This window comes from Gracilinanus agilis, chromosome 2 (assembly GCF_016433145.1).
Source record: "Gracilinanus agilis isolate LMUSP501 chromosome 2, AgileGrace, whole genome shotgun sequence".
NCBI classification, from domain to species: domain Eukaryota; kingdom Metazoa; phylum Chordata; class Mammalia; order Didelphimorphia; family Didelphidae; genus Gracilinanus; species Gracilinanus agilis.
The window spans coordinates 319,777,361-319,795,887 of record NC_058131.1 but is presented as its reverse complement, the minus strand read 5'-3'; the positions used below and the strand labels follow the sequence as shown (position 1 = coordinate 319,795,887).

General features: G+C 35.6%; 1 protein-coding gene across 1 annotated transcript in view; it reads right to left on the bottom strand.

Moving 5' to 3' along the window:
- DENND1A (DENN domain containing 1A) overlaps positions 1–18,527 on the bottom strand; it is a 667,138-nt gene that overhangs the window by 408,639 nt on the left and 239,972 nt on the right. The window lies entirely within an intron of this gene.

The window sequence follows — 18,527 nt, the reverse complement described above, 5'->3', positions numbered from 1 at the left end:
AAAGAAAGAAAGAAAGAAAGAAAGAAAGAAAGAAAGAAAGAAAGAAAGAAAGGATTTAAGAATCTTAGACCCATTAGAAACAAAGAAAAAAGTAAAAATAATAATAATAATTCACTATATATCTCCTGAAAGTGTAAAGATGATTTGAGAGTCCCAGAGATGTTGTTTGGGTGGACAAGCTTGAAAATGTGATAAATGTATATTTTTATCTAGCGATATCTAGGGAACTCTTTACCTTTACTTAGAGGGTATCCAGAGGTTATCTATCTCTGTGACTGGTGTAGCAAACAGAGATGGACAGAGTCAATGTCTAGTTAGGGGTCTCTTTGGGGATGGGTATTAACTGTTTTCCAGGACTTAACTAAATTTGCCTGAACCCTAAGAAACCCTTGCTGAACCCAACCCTATCGGGAAATGACTGAATGACTGGCAGTCTTGGACTTTGCAAAGCCAAAGCTTGTTATAGTCTCCCCCAATTCCCTCTTCTTTCCTCTATTGTCACTGTATAGAGAGCCTACTCTATATGGTAGGGGTCCTGAGTGGCGTATGGTGGCATAGGATTGTTAAGACAGGAGAAAGAAAATGAGAACGACCAGACTAGTGGTTAGCCCATGCTGATCTGAACTCTGTGGGCTTTGTAGTTTATTATATACTGATTTCAAACAAAGAACACAAAGAAAGAGTCACAGCTGTGAAGGGGTCACAAATCACACACACAACCCATTAAAGTCTAAAAAGTAAAGGTATAGGTAGGTACAAGGACAATGGCCAAATTCCAACTACCAATTAGTAGGGGATAATTCTGGGAGCAGAAATATTTTATGGAGATATTCACTAATTGAGTCCTGTCTTCCTGGATTACAGGCACCTGGTCAAATAAAGTCCAGACTAAAGGTTCCAGTCTTATCTAAGTATGCAGTCTTATCTAAGCAATGTTTGTTAGGGTTCAGGCTTCTTAATTATCAAGGAGAAAAATTTTTAACTCAGTAGTTGTTGGTCTGTTAAGGACTCAAAGCTTTTCAATAAGTCTATAATGTTTTTCCAATAAGAAAAGGTATGGATCATAAGAGGTATCAAAAGAGGGGTCTCAGATTTTTATCTATTCTCTTATTGGCTTCCCACATCACTGTGTCCCCAAAGGAGCTTTATCTGACTGTTAATTTGATAACAAAATTAATTAATTGTGTTGAAGTATCAAGGATGGGTGAGATGAGTGAGCCTTGCTCTGTCACAACAACAGTTGAGGTCCTTGGTACCTGGCCAAGTCTTTTGGCCTTGGCCAGGAGTTTTCACCTCCTCTCTTCTATCTGCTAGCTAAGCTAAACGATAGACAGAAGGTTTATGAGGGTCTCTCTTAAATTAGCACAGGACAGGACAGTGAGTCTCTGGGGTTTGCAAGCTGGTCGGGTGCACAGACCCCTTCTAGTCACTGGCAGACGCTTAAATTCTCCTTCAATGGTATATTTAAGAAGCAGGACAAACTAGTCTTCAGGGAAACCCACAGGTAGTCTTGGTAGATTCCAGAAGTGGGGTAAAAGTTCTCTATCTCTTTCAGAGTCCAGAGACAAGCCCCTCTCCAAGGTTCTTTTCTTCCACAAGCCTCTGCTTGCCCTTCCAACCACTGCTCCTGTCATTCAAGGTTGCTTTTCCAAAGTTCCAAACCTTCTCTGTGCCAACTGCTCCTTACAAAAGAAACCCCAAAATGAAAATATGCAGGAATTTCATAGCTTCCAGGTCAAAGTAAAAAATGTTGCAAAGAACCTGGAAATAAAAAACTCAATTATCAAGGAGCTAGCAAATACCATTTAAAAGGAGAGGAAAGCACACATTCCAGAAAAGCAAAAGGTAAAGGTTCAGAATGGAGAAGAATATATATTAGAAAAAGCTAAAATACAATCTTCCAGTAGAAGAGACTGCTTAATAAAAGTCTTCCAAGAATCCTAGAATTGCAAGAATTTTTGTTCATGTCTCCAAACAAAAGTTTATTAAATTTTTCTTTTCTTTTAAAGAAAAAGTACAAAGAAAATACAAAAAAGTAAAAAGGCCAGAGATGAATGAATATAAGAAAATACAAACACAGGATTCAAGAAAAACATAGAAAGGCAAAGACACCTAATAAATTGGAAGAGACTATATGATGATAGAGTACTTATATTTCAAGTATCAGAAAAAAGAAAAAATTGCCCACTCTGAACTCTGACTTCAAGAGCCACAGAGAAGGCAAATGATGCAGAATTATTGAAAGCAGTTTTGTTTTATATTGATTCCCTTAAGGGAAAAAGGTGAAGGAAAAGAAATACAATAAAGAAGGAAGGAGGGGAAATGGAACAATGTCTAATGTAAAAAAGGTTATTCAAGAAGATTACATAAATACCCCTTTCCATCTGAGACATAGATATATACACATAGACAAAGCTATACATACACACAAAATTTAGTACAGAAATACATTAAGCACAAAAGGAAATCTGATGGGAACAGGAGCAGAGAGGGAAGATGAGAATTTCATGGAAGGATTATAAATAAGCAAAACAAAATCCATTTTTAGAGTATGGAACATGAAGTAGAAATAAAAGAAAAGAAACTTAGGAAGAGGGGTACTGAAACAGAATCAGGTTTGATAAAAGACAGTCCATTGGAGTTGTAAATAATTCTCATTCAGCAGTCTCTTTTCCTTTATAGTGAGACACTAGGGGGTCAAAGAGAAGAAAAAAATATGAGACACAAGTAAGAGAAATAAACAATTAAAAAAGCACAACTATAAACATACAAATGATGAACTCAATTATAAAAAGGAAGCACTTTATGAATTAGAAAACAGAATCCAGCAGCATACTATATGAAATATTGTTATGTAAAGGATGGCAACATGGAATCCCTGAAAAATACAGGATCAGCCTCACCAAGAATTCTGTTATTTATCAACGTAACAATATATATCACAGAAACATTCACACAAAGATTAAAAAGGGAGTAAGGAGCTGAGGCCTATTTTGCTTCAAATGAATTTTCATGCTCAAGTATAGGAATCATGATCTCAGATAAAAGAAGCAGTAAAAATAAGCATGATTAAAACAGATAAAAAGGGAAAGTACAGTAGGTTTGAAGGAATATAATGTGGTTAAAAGATAATAGTATTTAACATATTTGCACCAAATTTTTGAGCTTCTAAATACTTAAAAAGATGTGATTTACAAGAAGAACAAAAGGGAAAAACTGTGACAATTGGGGATCTCAGTGTACTTACTTCAGACCTAGACAGGTTTAATTCAAAAAGAAATAATAAAGAAGACAAAGATTTAAGCAGAATTTTAGAAAGGTTATAAATATTAGATCTTTGGTGATTACTGAATGATAACAGAATGGAGTATACATGTTCTCATCTGAACATGATATTTTAAGAAAAATTGATCTAATATTAGTAAGGCATAAAAACTCATAAATACAGAAAATTATAAATATTTTAAAAACTTTTGCCAACCATAATGCAATAAAATTACATCCACTAATGGGGATTTTAGGAAAGGATAAAAATCAATAAGACTAAGTACCCAATTCCTAAAGAATACATATATCAAAGAACAAATATTCAAAACAATAGAAATTTTCATGGAAGTAATTAACAACAATGACAGAGCATTCAAAAAATTGAGATGTAGCCAAAGCAGTCCTTAAATCAAAATCATATCTTTAAACAATGTTATTAAATAAAAATGGAAAGAATAGATGACAAGTTGAGCACTCCACTAAAGAAAAAGTAGAAGAAACAAAACATTTTAATACTACAAAAGAACAGCAAAATAGAAAGTAAAAAAAATTTTTAAATATATTAACAAAAGTGAAGGCAAAATGAAATGAAATGCCAGTTTATTTTAGAGAAAAAAACTGATGGAAGTATTAACTAATTTATTTAAAAATTTAAAAAAGAAATCACAATAAAAAGAAGTAATATAAACGACTAGAAATTATTTTACCAAACTGCATGTCAACAAAACCAAAAATTTAAATAAAATGTATTGATAGCTACAAAAATGAGATATATTTAGATTGATGTAAATAGGTAAATCTCAAAAACAAAACTAAAACTGAACTCACAAATTTAAAAAAGCAACAGTGAATTTTATCAGACATACAAGGAACAATTACTCCAAATTCAAATAAACTTTTTAAAAATACGATCATCTATTTGATCACATACTATTTATGATTCATATATGTTCTTCAAACAATATTTTATCATACATTACATATAAAAGGGAAAACGGAATATATATCAAATGAGAAAACATTTGTAAAGCACCTAGAATGGTCCTTCACACCCGGTAAGTAGATAATAAATGCTTGTTTCCCTTTTTTCCCCTTTCATATCTAAACCATAGAGAAACAAATCAAAGAAAGAAAAATCACAAAACAAAATCCCTAAAAAATACCAACACCAAAATTTAAATAAAACACTAACAAACTGGCTTCAGCAACACATGAAAAAGATTATACATAATGAACAGAAAAGATTTTTTTTTCTAGGAAGGCAAGGTTTGTTCAATGTAAGGGAAATTTTAAGCAAAAGGGTCTATATTGATAATGAAAACATCACATTGATTATATCAAGATATTCTTAAAGATATTTTTTTAAAATATAACACTTCTTTTAAAAAACACAAACAGGAAACATAGGAAGAAATATGTTTTCTTAATATGATAAACAGTATCTATTAAAAACAAAAAGCCAGCACTGCACACAATGTAGAAATACCAGAAACCTTTACTATAATATCAAGGGTCAAACATATGAGGTAACTACAAACAGTAAGTAATGGGCATCTAGGTAATGGAGTGGATAAAGGCACTTGGCTGGAATAAGGAAAGCCTAAATATAAATCCAATCTCAGACAAGTACTAGCTGTGTGGCAAAATTCAAGTCACTTAACCTTGTGTGTTTCTGTTTCTTCATCTGTAAAATGAGTTGGAGAAAGATATGACAACACGCTTCAGTACCTTTGCTATACCAAGCAAAATTATCATTTTACTGTCATGGGTCAGATTTTACCTCACATATATCTAAGTATGATTAGATAAATTAGATAAAATTAGATAGATAAAATTAGATAAATACAGGATGAGCAAAAATGAAGTGTTGAGAATGACCTCAAGGCTGCAAACCTAGAAAGATGGATATATATTCAACAACAACAACAACAACAAAAGAAGTTTGGAAAAGGATAGGTATGGGGGAGAATGTTAAATTCTCTTTTAATCGTGTTGCATTTGAGATGACTGTAGGACACAGTATTAGAAACATTTAATAAGAAGTGGTGATGTAGGAATGGCAATTAGGGAAGAGTCTAGAACTGAACCTTTAAATCTAGGAGTATTATACAAAGAGACAGCAACTGAAGTCACTGGATCTGATGAGATCAATTTAAAAAAGACTATAGAGAGAAAGAAAGAAATAATTCAGGAGAGATTCCTCCCACTATTCACTCCTATTCATAAGCTACAAATGAAGCTGGAGAAAATCATGAAACCATGCTGACTATGTCTACTACACATTACATAATTAAACTATGTCCCCATCTTGTAGGAAATAGGAAGACAGTAACGGTTTGTGAGCAAGGAAATGACTCGGTCCAACCAGTTTCTGAGGAACTGAGTTGCATTTTGGCAACTAAGCTGCAGTAAAGCAATCCTTTTACACCTGCCCAATTATTCACTATCTGATTAAATAGCAGCTTTTACAAATCTTTTCATCCTTCTTCAAACCTTCCATGGTTCCCCTTTCCCCCACTCTCTATGCTGAGAACAGTACCTACCCTCATTTCACTGAAAAAGTTGAGACTATTTGCAGTGTTCCCTCTTTTTCCCTTTTCCCTCCCTCACATTACTAAAATGCCTTCTACCATAATCTCTTCCTTTACCCTTGTCTTACATGAAGAGGTAGCTCTTTTCCTTGCCAATACAAATCCCTCTCCATATGTAATAATCCCATTTCATCCTATCTTCTCCAGGAGATTGCCTTCTTTATTACTTCTAATCTCTCATTAATCTTAAATCTCTCCCTATCCACTTACTGGCTGCTACCCTAATGTCTACAAATATGTCCGTATCTTCCCCATTCTCAAAAAAACTTTCTTTTGATCCATCCACCTCCAGCAGCTATTATCCTATATCTCCTCTTAGTTATTAAATTTCTTGAGAAGGCTACTTAAAATAGATGCCCCGAATCTAATCACTTCATGGTTAAGATGACGGCCGAGTAAAAAGCAGCTCCTTATCCACTCCTAACCAAAACATATAGGACTCCTCAAGAAGACATAAAAAGAAATCCAGAGGAACAAAGGGACTCCACAACAGGGCGCAGTATTGAGGGTATGTGAAATTCCGGCATTTCCATGCTATAAGGGGGTGAAATAGCTCTCACTAAAACACAAGTTGAGCAACCCCCCTCCCCAACCCCACACCACCTACAGTGCCAAAGCCAGCACACAAGAGCTAGAGCAAGCTTGGGGCACCCATTAAGTCCTTGGCAGCTACCTGGGGTCACCAGGACCTGTTCCTGAGAGCAGCAATACTTAAGACCCCAAGAGGCTAAAGAACCCCCACGGACTTTGAACGCAGACCCTAGGTGCAGGCTCAAGCTCAGGCTCTTGAGTCCACGGATCCTGATTGCAGGAGCGGACTCAGATCCTGAGCACAGGAGTGGACCTTGACTGAGGACCCAGTGCAGAAGGGTGCACAACTGTGGAAACAGCTCCCTGAAACTATTAAAGGAGCCTCAGACAGAGGAACAAACAAGGGGGCCATCAGGATGCTTGACCCTGAGAACAACTAGACCTGAGACTTCAGGAGCCTAGAGAGTACAAACAGACTCTGGGTGTGAGGAAAAACCTAAGAGGGCACAGGGCTAACAATGGCAAGCCATTCTCAAGAACCCCAAAAGAGAAAGATCATCAAGAAGAAATCTGTAACACTGGACATCTTTTACACAGAGAAAGTCCAGACAGCAGAGGAAACAACAAAGGAGAACAAACAAGTAATCACATCCAAACCTTCCCAAAATAATGAAAACTGGACACGAGCCATTGAAGAGTTCAAATCTGAGATGATGAGAAAGATGGAAGAGATCTGGCAAGAAAATAACAGTTTAAAAGGCAGAATTTCACAATTGGAAAGTGAGGCAAGTCAACTGAAGACAAGAAATGACCAGATTGAAAAAGAAAAACAAAAGATTATAACCGAAAACCAGTCCCTAAAGGCTAGAATTGAGCAATTAGAAGCTAATGATCTCAAGACAGCAAGAACAAATAAAAAAAAGTCAAAAGACTGATAAAATAGAAGGAAACATGAAATATCTCAATGAGAAATTGACAGATCAAGAAAACAGGGCTAGAAGAGACAATTTGAGATCATTGGTCTTCCTGAAAAAGTAGAAATTAATAGAAATTTGGACTCCATACAAAAGGAAATTATTCAGCAAAATTGCCCTGAAGTTCTACAACAAGAGGGCAATATAGACATTGAAAGGATCCATAGATCACCCTCTACACTAGACCCAGAAAAGACAACCCCCAGGAATATAATAGCCAAATTCAAGAGCTTCCAAAGTAAAAGAAAAAAATCTTAAAAGAAGCCAGAAAGAGACAGTTCAAATATCAAGGAGCACCAATCAGGATCAACAGAATCTGGCAGCCTCTATGCTAAAAGACCTCAAGGCTTGGAATATTATATTCAGAAAGGCAAGAGAACTGGGCCTTCAACGACGGATCAACTACCCATCAAAACTGATTATATACTTCCAGAGGAAAAGTATGCACATTCAACAAAATTGAAGATTTCCAAGTATTTGCACAGAAAAGACCAGGACTAAATGGAAAGTTTGATACCCAACCACAAAAATCAAGAGAAACATGAAAAGGTAAATAAGAAACAAAGGGGAAAGAAAGAAAACTCATATTTTTTAAATTTCCCTCTTTAAGGGCTTCAATAAGATATAATTATCTGTATTCCTATGTGGAGAAATGCTATGTATAATTTTCTGTAGTGAACTCTATTCACTATTATAGTAATCAGAAGAATAATTCATAGGGAGAGGGTAGAATACTAAATGGTCTAAGATGATATGGGGGGGTGGGAAAGAGGGGGGATGAATAGTAGGGGACACCAAGAGAAACTTGAATGAAGAAGAAAAATAGGATATTCTATTACACACAAAGAGGGCATGGGAAGGGGAGGGGACAAATACTATTATAAGAAGGAGAGGAAGAGAGCATTAAGAGGTAATATTTAAACCTTACTCTCAGTGTAATCAAACCGGAGAGGGAAGAGTAGCTATATTATCCATTGGGATATAAAACTCTATCTAACCCTACTGAGAAAGTCAGAAGAGATAAACCAAGGGGAACAGGGTAGTGAGGAGGTCAAAAAAGGGAGGGGAGAAGAAGGGGGAGGGAATTCATTAGGCCTTTAAAAATAAAAAGGGGAATAATAAGGGAGGGAGTAGAAAGGGAAGTTAATCAAGGGAGAGGATAAGGGATACTGGCTTAAAGCAAACCACTGGTTTAAAAGGAAATAGTGTAAGAAGAAGGAGTAGGACTAGGGGAGGATACAAAAATGTCAGCAAATGCACAACTGATAATTATGACTCTGAATGAGAATGGGATGAACTCGCTCATAAAATGGAAGCAAATAGCTGAATGGATTAGAAACCAAAATCCTACCATATGTTGTCTATAAGAAACAGATATGAGGCGGGTGGACATACACAAGTTTAAGGTTAAGGGCTTGAGCAAAATCTTTTGGGCGTCAAATGAGAAAAATAAGGCAGGAGTGGCTATTATGATTTCTGACAAAGCCAAAGAAAAAATAGTCATGATTAAAAAAGATAGGGAAGGTCATTACATCCTGATTAAAGGCAGTATAAACAATGAGGAAATAACACTGCTCAATATGTACGCACCAAGTGGCATAGCATCCAAATTCATAAAGGAGAAACTGGCAGAGCTCAAGAAGGAAATAGATAGTAAGACCATTAATAGTGGGAGATCTAAATATTCCTCTTTCAGATCTAGATAAATTAAACCAAAAAATAAATAAGAAAGAGGTAAGAGAGGTGAATGAAGTCCTAGAAAAATTAGATTTAATTGATATGTGGAGAAAAATAAATAGGACAAAAAGAAATACACCTTCTTTTCAGCTGTACATGTTACATTGACAAAGATTGACCATGTAATAGGGCATAGAAACATTGCAAACAAATGCAAAAGAGCAGAAATAATAAATGTAACCTCAGATCATAATGCAATAAAAATAATAATTAATAAGGGCCCTGGAAAGGCAAATCAAAAACTAATTGGAAATTAAACAATATAATTCTCCAAAACCAATTAGTCAAAGAAGAAATAATAGAAACAATCAACAATTTCATTGAAGAGAATGGCAATGATGAGACATCCTACCAAACTCTGTGGGATGCGGCCAAGGCAGTACTCAGGGGGAAATTTATATCCTTGAGTGCATATAATAACAAATTAGGGAGAGCAGAGATTAATGAATTGAGCATGCAACTCAAAAATCTAGAAAGTGAACAAATTAAAAATCCCCAGATGAAAACTAAATTAGAAATACTAAAAATCAAGGGAGAAATTAATAAAGTCGAAAGTAAAAGAACTATTGAATTAATAAATCAGACTAGAACCTGGTATTTTGAAACAGATAAAATAGACAAAGTACTGGTCAATCTAATAAAAAAAAGGAAAGAAGAAAACCAAATTGAAAGTATCAAAGATGAAAAGGGAGAGCTCACCTCTAATGAAGGGGAAATTAAGGCAATCATTAAAAACTATTTTGCCCAATTATATAGCAATAAATATAGCAATCTAAGAGATATGGATGAATATTTACAAAAATATAAATTGCCTAGATTAACAGCAGAAGAAATAGAATACCTAAATAATCCCATATCAGAAAAAGAAATTGAACAAGCCAACAAAGAACTCCCTAAGAAAAAAATCGCCAGGGCCTGATGGATTCACAAGTGAATTCTATCAGACATTCAAAGAACAACTAATCCCATTACTATACAAATTATTTGATATGATAAGCAAAGAAGGAGTCCTACCAAATTCCTTTTATGACACAAATATGGTACTGATTCCAAAGCCAGGTAGATCCAAAATGGAGAAAGAAAACTACAGACCAATCTCCCTAATGAACATAGATGCAAAAATCCTAAATAGAATACTAGCAAAGAGACTCCAGCAGGTGATCAAGAGGATCATCCACCATGATCAGGTGGGATTTATACCACGAATGCAAGGATGGTTCAACATTAGGAAAACCATCCACATAATTGACCATATCAACAATCTAACAAACAAAAATCACATGATTATCTCAATAGATGCTGAAAAAGCCTTTGACAAAATACAGCATCCATTCCTATTGAAAACACTGAAAAGTATAGGAATAGAAGGACCTTTCCTAAAAATAATAAACAGTATATACCTAAAACCATCAACAAGCATCATATGCAATGGGGATAAATTAGAAGCCTTCCCAATAAGATCAGGAGTGAAACAAGCATGCCCATTATCACCTCTATTATTCAAGATAGTACTAGAAACACTAGCAGTTGCAATTAGAGAAGAAAAAGAAATTGAAGGTATCAAAATAGACAATGAGGAGACTAAGCTATCACTCTTTGTAGATGATATGATGGTATACTTAAAAAATCCTAGAGAATCAACAACTTTAGCAAAGTTGCAGGATACAAAATAAATACACATAAATCATCAGCATTTCTATATATTTCCAACACATCACAGCAGCAAGAGGTAGAAAGAGAAACACCATTTAAAATCACCCTAGACAATATAAAATACTTAGGAATCTATCTACCAAAACAAACACAGCAATTATACAAAAACAACTACAAAACACTTTCCAAACAAATAAAACTGGATCTCAACAATTGGAAAGCCATTGATTGCTCATGGATAGGACGAGCTAACATAATAAAAATGATGAGTCTACCCAAATTAATTTACCTATTTAGTGCCATACTTAATCAAACTACCAAAAAACTTTTTTAATGAATTAGAAAAAACTATTACAAAGTTCATTTGGAATAACAAAAGATAAAAAATATCAAGGGAAATAATGGAAAAAAAATTGAAGGAAAGTGGCCTAGCAGTACCAGATATTAAACTATACTATAAAGCAGCGGTCATCAAAATGTACTGGCTAAGAGACAGAAGGGAAGATCAGTGGAACAGGCTTGAGGTAAGTGACGTCAGCAAGACAGTGTATGATAAGCCCAAAGAGCCCAACTTTGGGGACAATAATCCACTATTTGACAAAAACTGCTGGGAAAGTTGGAAAACAATATGGGAGAGATTAGGTTTAGTTCAACACCTCACACCCTACACCAAGATAAATTCAGAATGGGTGAATGACTTGAATATAAAGAGGGAAACTATAAATAAGTTAAGTGAACACAGAATAGTATACTTGTCAGATCTCTGGGAAAGGAAAGATTTTAAAACCAAGCAAGAGTTAGAGAAAATTACAAAATGTAAATTAAATGGTTTTGATTATATTAAACTAAAAACTTTTGTACAAACAAAAACAATGTAGTCAAAATCAGAAGGGAAACAACAAATTGGGAAAAAATCTTTATAACAAAAAACTCTGACAGGGGTCTAATTACTCAAATATACAAGGAGTTAAAGCAATTGTATAAAAAATCAAGCCATTCCCCAATTGATAAATGGGCAAGAGACATGAATAGGCAATTTTCAGGTAAAGAAATCAAAAGTATCAATAAGCACATGAGAAAGTGCTCTAAATCTCTAATAATTAGAGAAATGCAAATCAAAACAACTCTGAGGTATCACCTCACACCTAGCAGATTGGCTAAAATGAAAGAAGGGGAGAGTAATTGAATGCTGGAGGGGACGTGGCAAAATTGGGACATTAATGCATTGCTGGTGGAGTTGTGAACTGATCCAACCATTCTGGCTGGCAATTTGGAACTATGCCCAAAGAGCAATAAAAGAGTGCCTGCCCTTTGATCCAGCCATACCGTTGTTGGGTTTGTACCCCCAAAGAGATCATAGATAAACAGACTTGTACGAAAATATTTATAGCTGAGCTTTCCGTGGTGGCAAAGAACTGGAAAGGGAGGGTATGCCCTTCAATTGGGGAATGGCTGAACAAATTGTGGTATATGCTGGTGATAGAATACTATTGTGCTCAAAGGAATAATAAACTAGAGGAATTTCAGGTGAACTGGAAAGACCTCCAGGAACTGTTGCATAGCGAAAGGAGCAGAGCCAGAAGAACATTGTACACAAAGACTGATATACTATGGTAAAATTGAATGCATGGACTTCTGTACCAGCAGCAATGTAATGACACAGGACAGCTCTGAGGGATTTATGGTAAAGAACGCTACCCACATTCAGAGGAAGGACTGCAGGAGAGGAAACATAGAATTAAAACAATTGCTTAAACGCATGGGTTGAGGTGGACATGATTGGGGATGTAGACTCGAAACTACCACACCAATGCAACTAACAACAATTTGGAAATAGGTCTTGATCAATGACACATGTTAAAACCAGTGGAAATGTGTATCGGCCATGGGTGGGAGGATTGCGGGGGGTGAAGGGGAAAGTAGTAGCATGAATCATGTAACCAGGTTAAAAATAAACATTAATAAATATTTTTTTAAAAAAGCTAATCTGAAAAATAAATTCAGCAAACTGGAAAAAAAAATAGATGCCCCCATTTTCTTTCCTTATTTTCTTCTTAACTCTACATTCTGAATTGAACTGAAAGTTAATAGGTTTCTTCAAGATTCCCTCCTTCAAGACTCAGTTTACATGCCACCTCCTATATAAAATCTTCCTTTACAATTGCTGCCCCTTTATCCTTCCTCAAATAATCATGTTCTTATCTGTGCAGTTATTGGATCCTACAAATAAGAGAACCAAAGTCAGGGATTGTTTTTCCTATCTTTGTATCATAAGAATTTAGTATGATCCCTTTGTAAATAGTAGCCACAGCTTACTTGTAAGGGTCAGAGACCAGGTCCATCATGGATCTTACACTAAACCTTCTTAAACATTCATTAGGTAACTACTATGTAAAAGGCACTGTGGGAGTTTCTGAAGATAGAATAATAAAAACTGATACAGTTTCTACATTCTAGGAAATACTACAGAATTATGTCCAAATGAAACACACATTTATATTTATATAAGTTTGAAAAGTGTTTTACTTATATTACCTTTCTTGATCTTCACAATAATTCTCTCAGATGGGTGCTATTCTCATCTTCATTTTATAGCAAGGGTCAGTGGGGTTAAATGACTTAAATCCCAACTGGTTTTCTTCTCATTCTTCATACACAAAATTCCACCCTTTTGCACAGCCTGGCTTCCATATCTAGAATGTATTCCTTCCTTGCTTTTACCTCTTAAAACTTTTAATTTTTTTGAAAGTCAGTTCGAATGTCAACTCCCACATTAAGCTGTCTCCCCTAACTTCAGTTAGCTACTGTTTCCTTTTCAAAAAAAATATCTTGTATTTATTTTACATAAATTTGCTAAAAATTATATTGTGTACATGTTGTCTTCCTTTAAGGAATATAAGCTCCCTGAGTGCAAAGATAATTTTATTTGTGTTTTTGGTATTTCCAGTGCCTAGCATTATATCTGGTAAATAATCAAAGCTAAATAAATGTTTGCTAACAACCCAGGGTCACATATATGTCTGAAGTAGGACTTGAACTCAGGCTTGCCTGACTCTTATCTACCTTGTCAGCCTGTCTCCTAATTTAGGGTATAATAGGGTAAAGGGGAATTCCAGGCAAAATGTGCTAAGAACATTTGAAGAAGAAAAATCACCTGTAGTTGGAAGGACCTTAGAAGTCTTCTTGTAGGAAGTGGCACTTGAGGTGGTCCTAAAAGAAAATAATTTTGCCCCCTAGAGATAAGGATATTATCTGACGTAGGGAAAGGCTTCATTAATACAGAAAGGCAGCAAAGGGTAGAATGAGATCAGCAAACCACAACTTGTCCAGTGGACCTTGAATATAGTGTATGTAAAAGGGAATCATATGAAATGAGGCAAGAAAGGTGAGTTGAGACAAATTGGGAATGCTCTCCTCCAAAGGCAGAGCCCTTAGAATTAGGAGAATGTTTCCTTGTCACTTTTGTTTTTTAGTTTGTATCTTCACACATCTCTTGAGTCAAATTAGACCTGATTCAAGTAGTGAGAGGGGCCCCACAGATAGCACTTACCTTCAAAGGGGAAAAGTACACTTATAAAGCCTATTTCCTTTTAAAGGTGGTCCAGGTAGCAACTATATTAAGCTTTCATTTTCAGCATTAGCAGAAAGGGTGTTCAAAGCCTTAAAAAAAAAAAAAAGGTAGGAGTTTGGAAGGAGAGATGGGGAGAAGGAAATTTGTAGAAGCATCACTGCCTTCAAAGCTGTAGGACCACAGAGGTCACAGTCCATCAGTTCCAGTCTGAAGTAGTACTTTCAATCACCAAGTCAATTTAAATTACTAATAGTCAAGAAGGCTACATGACAAGACATCCATTTCAAGACAGGCACTAATAGAATCAGAGCTAAGTATCTCACTGGTCTGTAGGTAGTATGACAAGATGCTGTTTATATTGTTTTCAGCCCTCATTGGAGTGAATGCAAACTTATATAGTGGTGGAGCTGCTCTGAAGAGCACAATTAATTGCCTCTTCTGTTCTCTCAAATCACCTCACATTTTACAGAATCTGAAGCTTTATAACAAACTGGAATTCCAAACGCTGTTTATATGCATTTCATAATCTCAGAATCACAGAATCCTCAAAACTATAAGGAATATTGGTTGTGTTCTATTCCAAGACCTTCCTGAAACAGGAATCTCCTCTATAGCATTCCTGACAAATGGCCATCTAGCCTTCACTTTAGGACCTCCACTGATAGGGGAACTAATTTCCTCTTGAGAGAGTCCACTTTTGGAGAAGTCTGGTTGTTTGGACTTTCCTTCTTTTAGGGAGCTAAAATCTATCCCTCTGCTGTCTCCCACTGTTTTTGTAGGATCCTGTAGGGTCAAGTAAAAGAAATGTAACAAGACCTGAACATAATATTCCCAACTAACTTCACACATTGCTACAGCTATTCATAGTTTGCAAAGTACTGTTCTTAAGACAACCCTATTTGGAAGGTAGAAGCATTCTTTGTCCCATCATATAGATAAGGAAACAGGCTCATCAGAATGGTGCAATGACTAGACCACAGTTATATAGGTATAATACATCTGAGTTGAAATCAAAGCCTAGTTTTATGATTCTGACTTCACACTGTCTCATAGATGTGCTCTGTCCAAAGAGAAAGCAAGATTATCATTGGTTATATGCTGAACTACAAACTCTTCTAATCATACAATTTTTTTATTTTTTTTTAATCATACAATTTAAAATCAGATTAGTGTCAGGAATTAAAATTCTGTTTAAATTTGTAAACACAAAGACAAAAGACAAAACTGTAAGAAATCAAACAATCTTGGAAGTTGGAAGGCAAGGAATATTATTATCCTTATGTGGAAGTAATCAAGAATTTATGAACTGGTCTCTATCTATGGAGATTAAAAAATACAAAGGATTGGGAGAAGTTGAAGGTTTAAATTCAAGCTCAATAAATAATATACCATGTGACATGGAACAAGAGGTTATTAGTTTCTGCTTCATGTTTAAATGTTTTGTCAACATAGTCTTTGTGAGTCTGTTGTATTTTTATCATTTCTTTTTTGTCCAGAGAAAATATATAGCTGTCCTATATCTGATCTACAGTGTGCACTGAAAATATCTATTCCATTTTTGGAGAAGAACTTAGTTGATATGAGCTAGACCTAACATTCGAGTGATTCTCTCTTAAGAGTTTTAGGGTTGGTGCTGGTATAAAGAGCCAACGGGTAAAAGAAAAAAGGTGACTCCTTATTTTAGGATCCAGGCTTCTCAGGAGTGAACTCATTTCAATTATGAGGCCAAAGCTAAAGATCCCTTTGCAGGAAAAGGAAAGAGCAAACTGATCCTTCAGAACCCAGTATCAATTTTGGATTGTTATATGTATATACTTATATCCGTACATATTGTGTCCTCATATAGAATGAAAGCTTCTTGAAAGCAAGGAATATTTCATTTTTTGGCTTTGTATCTAAGCATTCAAAACAGTGCCTAACACATAACAGGCACTTAATAAATGCTTGCTGTTTTACTGACTGGTAACCACTTCAAATCTTAGTTCCTTCTTCTGTAAAAATAAGTTTGACTAAATCGTTTTTTAGTCACTTAGTCATAGATCTTTAGACCTTAAAAGATTTCTCTGAATTCCAAATTTCTACATTTTATTTTCTGATACTGATACTCAATTATTTTTTACTCTGATACCCAATAATTCCATCATTAGCCATGAGGCAGCTATGTGGTACAGTGGATAGAGCACTGGGTCTGGAATCAGGAGGACCTGACTTCAAATTCAACTTCATACACTTACTAGCTATATGACCCAGGCAAGACATTTAACCTCTGTTTGTCTCAGTTTCCTCAACTGCAAATGAGGGAGATAATTATAGCACTTGTCTCCCAGAGTTGCTATGAGGATCAAAAGAAATAAAGTCACTTAACAGAGTGTCTGGCTTGTTCCCTTATTTTATATATGTATATATATATATATATTATAGTTCAATAATCCAATGGAATTGTGATCTTATTTTTGTGGGTTAATTCCTTAATTAATGCCAATCAGATCCCATACTTTGCCATGCTCTCCTATAGCTCCTTTATGAAGATTTTCCCCAACACACTGAAGGCCATCCTAAGGATCAATTTACATTATGAGAAATAAAGAAGCCCTTGGGTTGAGTTATTTGCTTTCCTTCCACTCTTGCAACACAAGCAGCCTACTTCCTTTTTTTTCTAGTTTGAAGCTATTTAGGGATCTTGCAGGACAGTAGAACAGAAACAGTGGACTGGAAATCAAGAGACATAGATAGGAGTTTTACCTCAGACACCTGGAAGCCTTCTCATATTACTATTTCATCTTCTAAGGCCCTTTTCAGCAAACAAGACTTTAACTTCCCTGAGTTCCCATTTCACAGGTTCAATTTCTGACTCCCTATGCAGTGTTGAATAAATGTCAGTATCCAGGAATGGCTTCCCTGTGCTGACAATTTCCAATTGATCTTATATATAGCTTGTTTATACACTGTTGTTTGCATGTTGTCTCCCCCATCACCTTGAAAAGAGGGTATCTTTTGCTTTTCTTTGTACCCCCAGTATTTAGTGCAGTGCCTAGCATATAGTAGATATTTAATAAATGTTTACTAAAAGATGGAAAAGAACTGGGTACTTGGGGGGATATGGGAGAAGGGCTTCCAGTTCTTTATGTTCAAAGTGTCTGGCACATAGTAGGTGCTTATTATTGCTGTTTTTGGAATGTATGAATGATAGAAAGGGATCATATATTTCTCTAGTGTACACTTTCCAAACAACTGCAAGGAAATCTCAGAGGCAGCTCTGAGAAAGATGAACTTGCTCTCACATGACTTACAGACTAGCTTCTGTTGCCAACCAGCCAAAGAATTCCCAAACAGCTACACAAATCTGAGTTGAAAGAATTAAAGAAAAATGAGCCATTTTTTAATCTCCTGGGTAGATGTTATATCTGTCATCAAATTGGATCAGCACCTCTGTCCTAAAAGTTGGATTTTGTAAAGTGATAAAAACAAATACGCTAATGTTTTGGGGGGAAGGGGATGGGAGGAATATTTTTTCAGCTTCATCCTTGACCAGTTCTCTCCTTCACATCTTGTGTGTCAGGGGAATGGGATTTCTCAGGGAGATAAACTAATGCAAAATGCATTAGTATTAAAACAGGGACTTCCAGCCCACCCAGGGCCAAAGGGTTAATAAAAAGCGACAGGATTTAATGATAGCCATTACGGTAGCTTGGCAACCAGGAGAAGGTGTGTCATGGAGGCCTAATTAATGAATGAAGTAGCAAGAGTTTCTGTTAAGTTGGTAAGCAGTTCACAGTTCACCATTGGTAGGATTTGCCCAGATGGTAATACTCTTAAGCTTTCTTAGCTCCACTGAGCAGGAGAAAAATAATGTGATTAGAGTTGCAGCTTTGGTTAAAGTTTCGACATCCTCTGAGCCATAGCTGAAGTCAATTCTGAAAAGACTTATTTTCCACAATCTTAGAGGCTGAATTGTGTACTAGAAAGAGCACTGGATTTGGCATTGGACAACCTGAACTCAAGTCCCTATTCTAAGATTTACTGGTTGTATAATTACAATTAAGTCACTTTCCTTCTTTTGGGCCTCAATTTCTTCACCTAAAAATCAGAAATTATACATCTAATACTACTACTCTCGGTGAGTACTATTAATGAGAAAAGTACTATAGAATTCGGGAAATGTCATTTCCACTACTGGTGCTCTGCATGTCATCCTATATAATC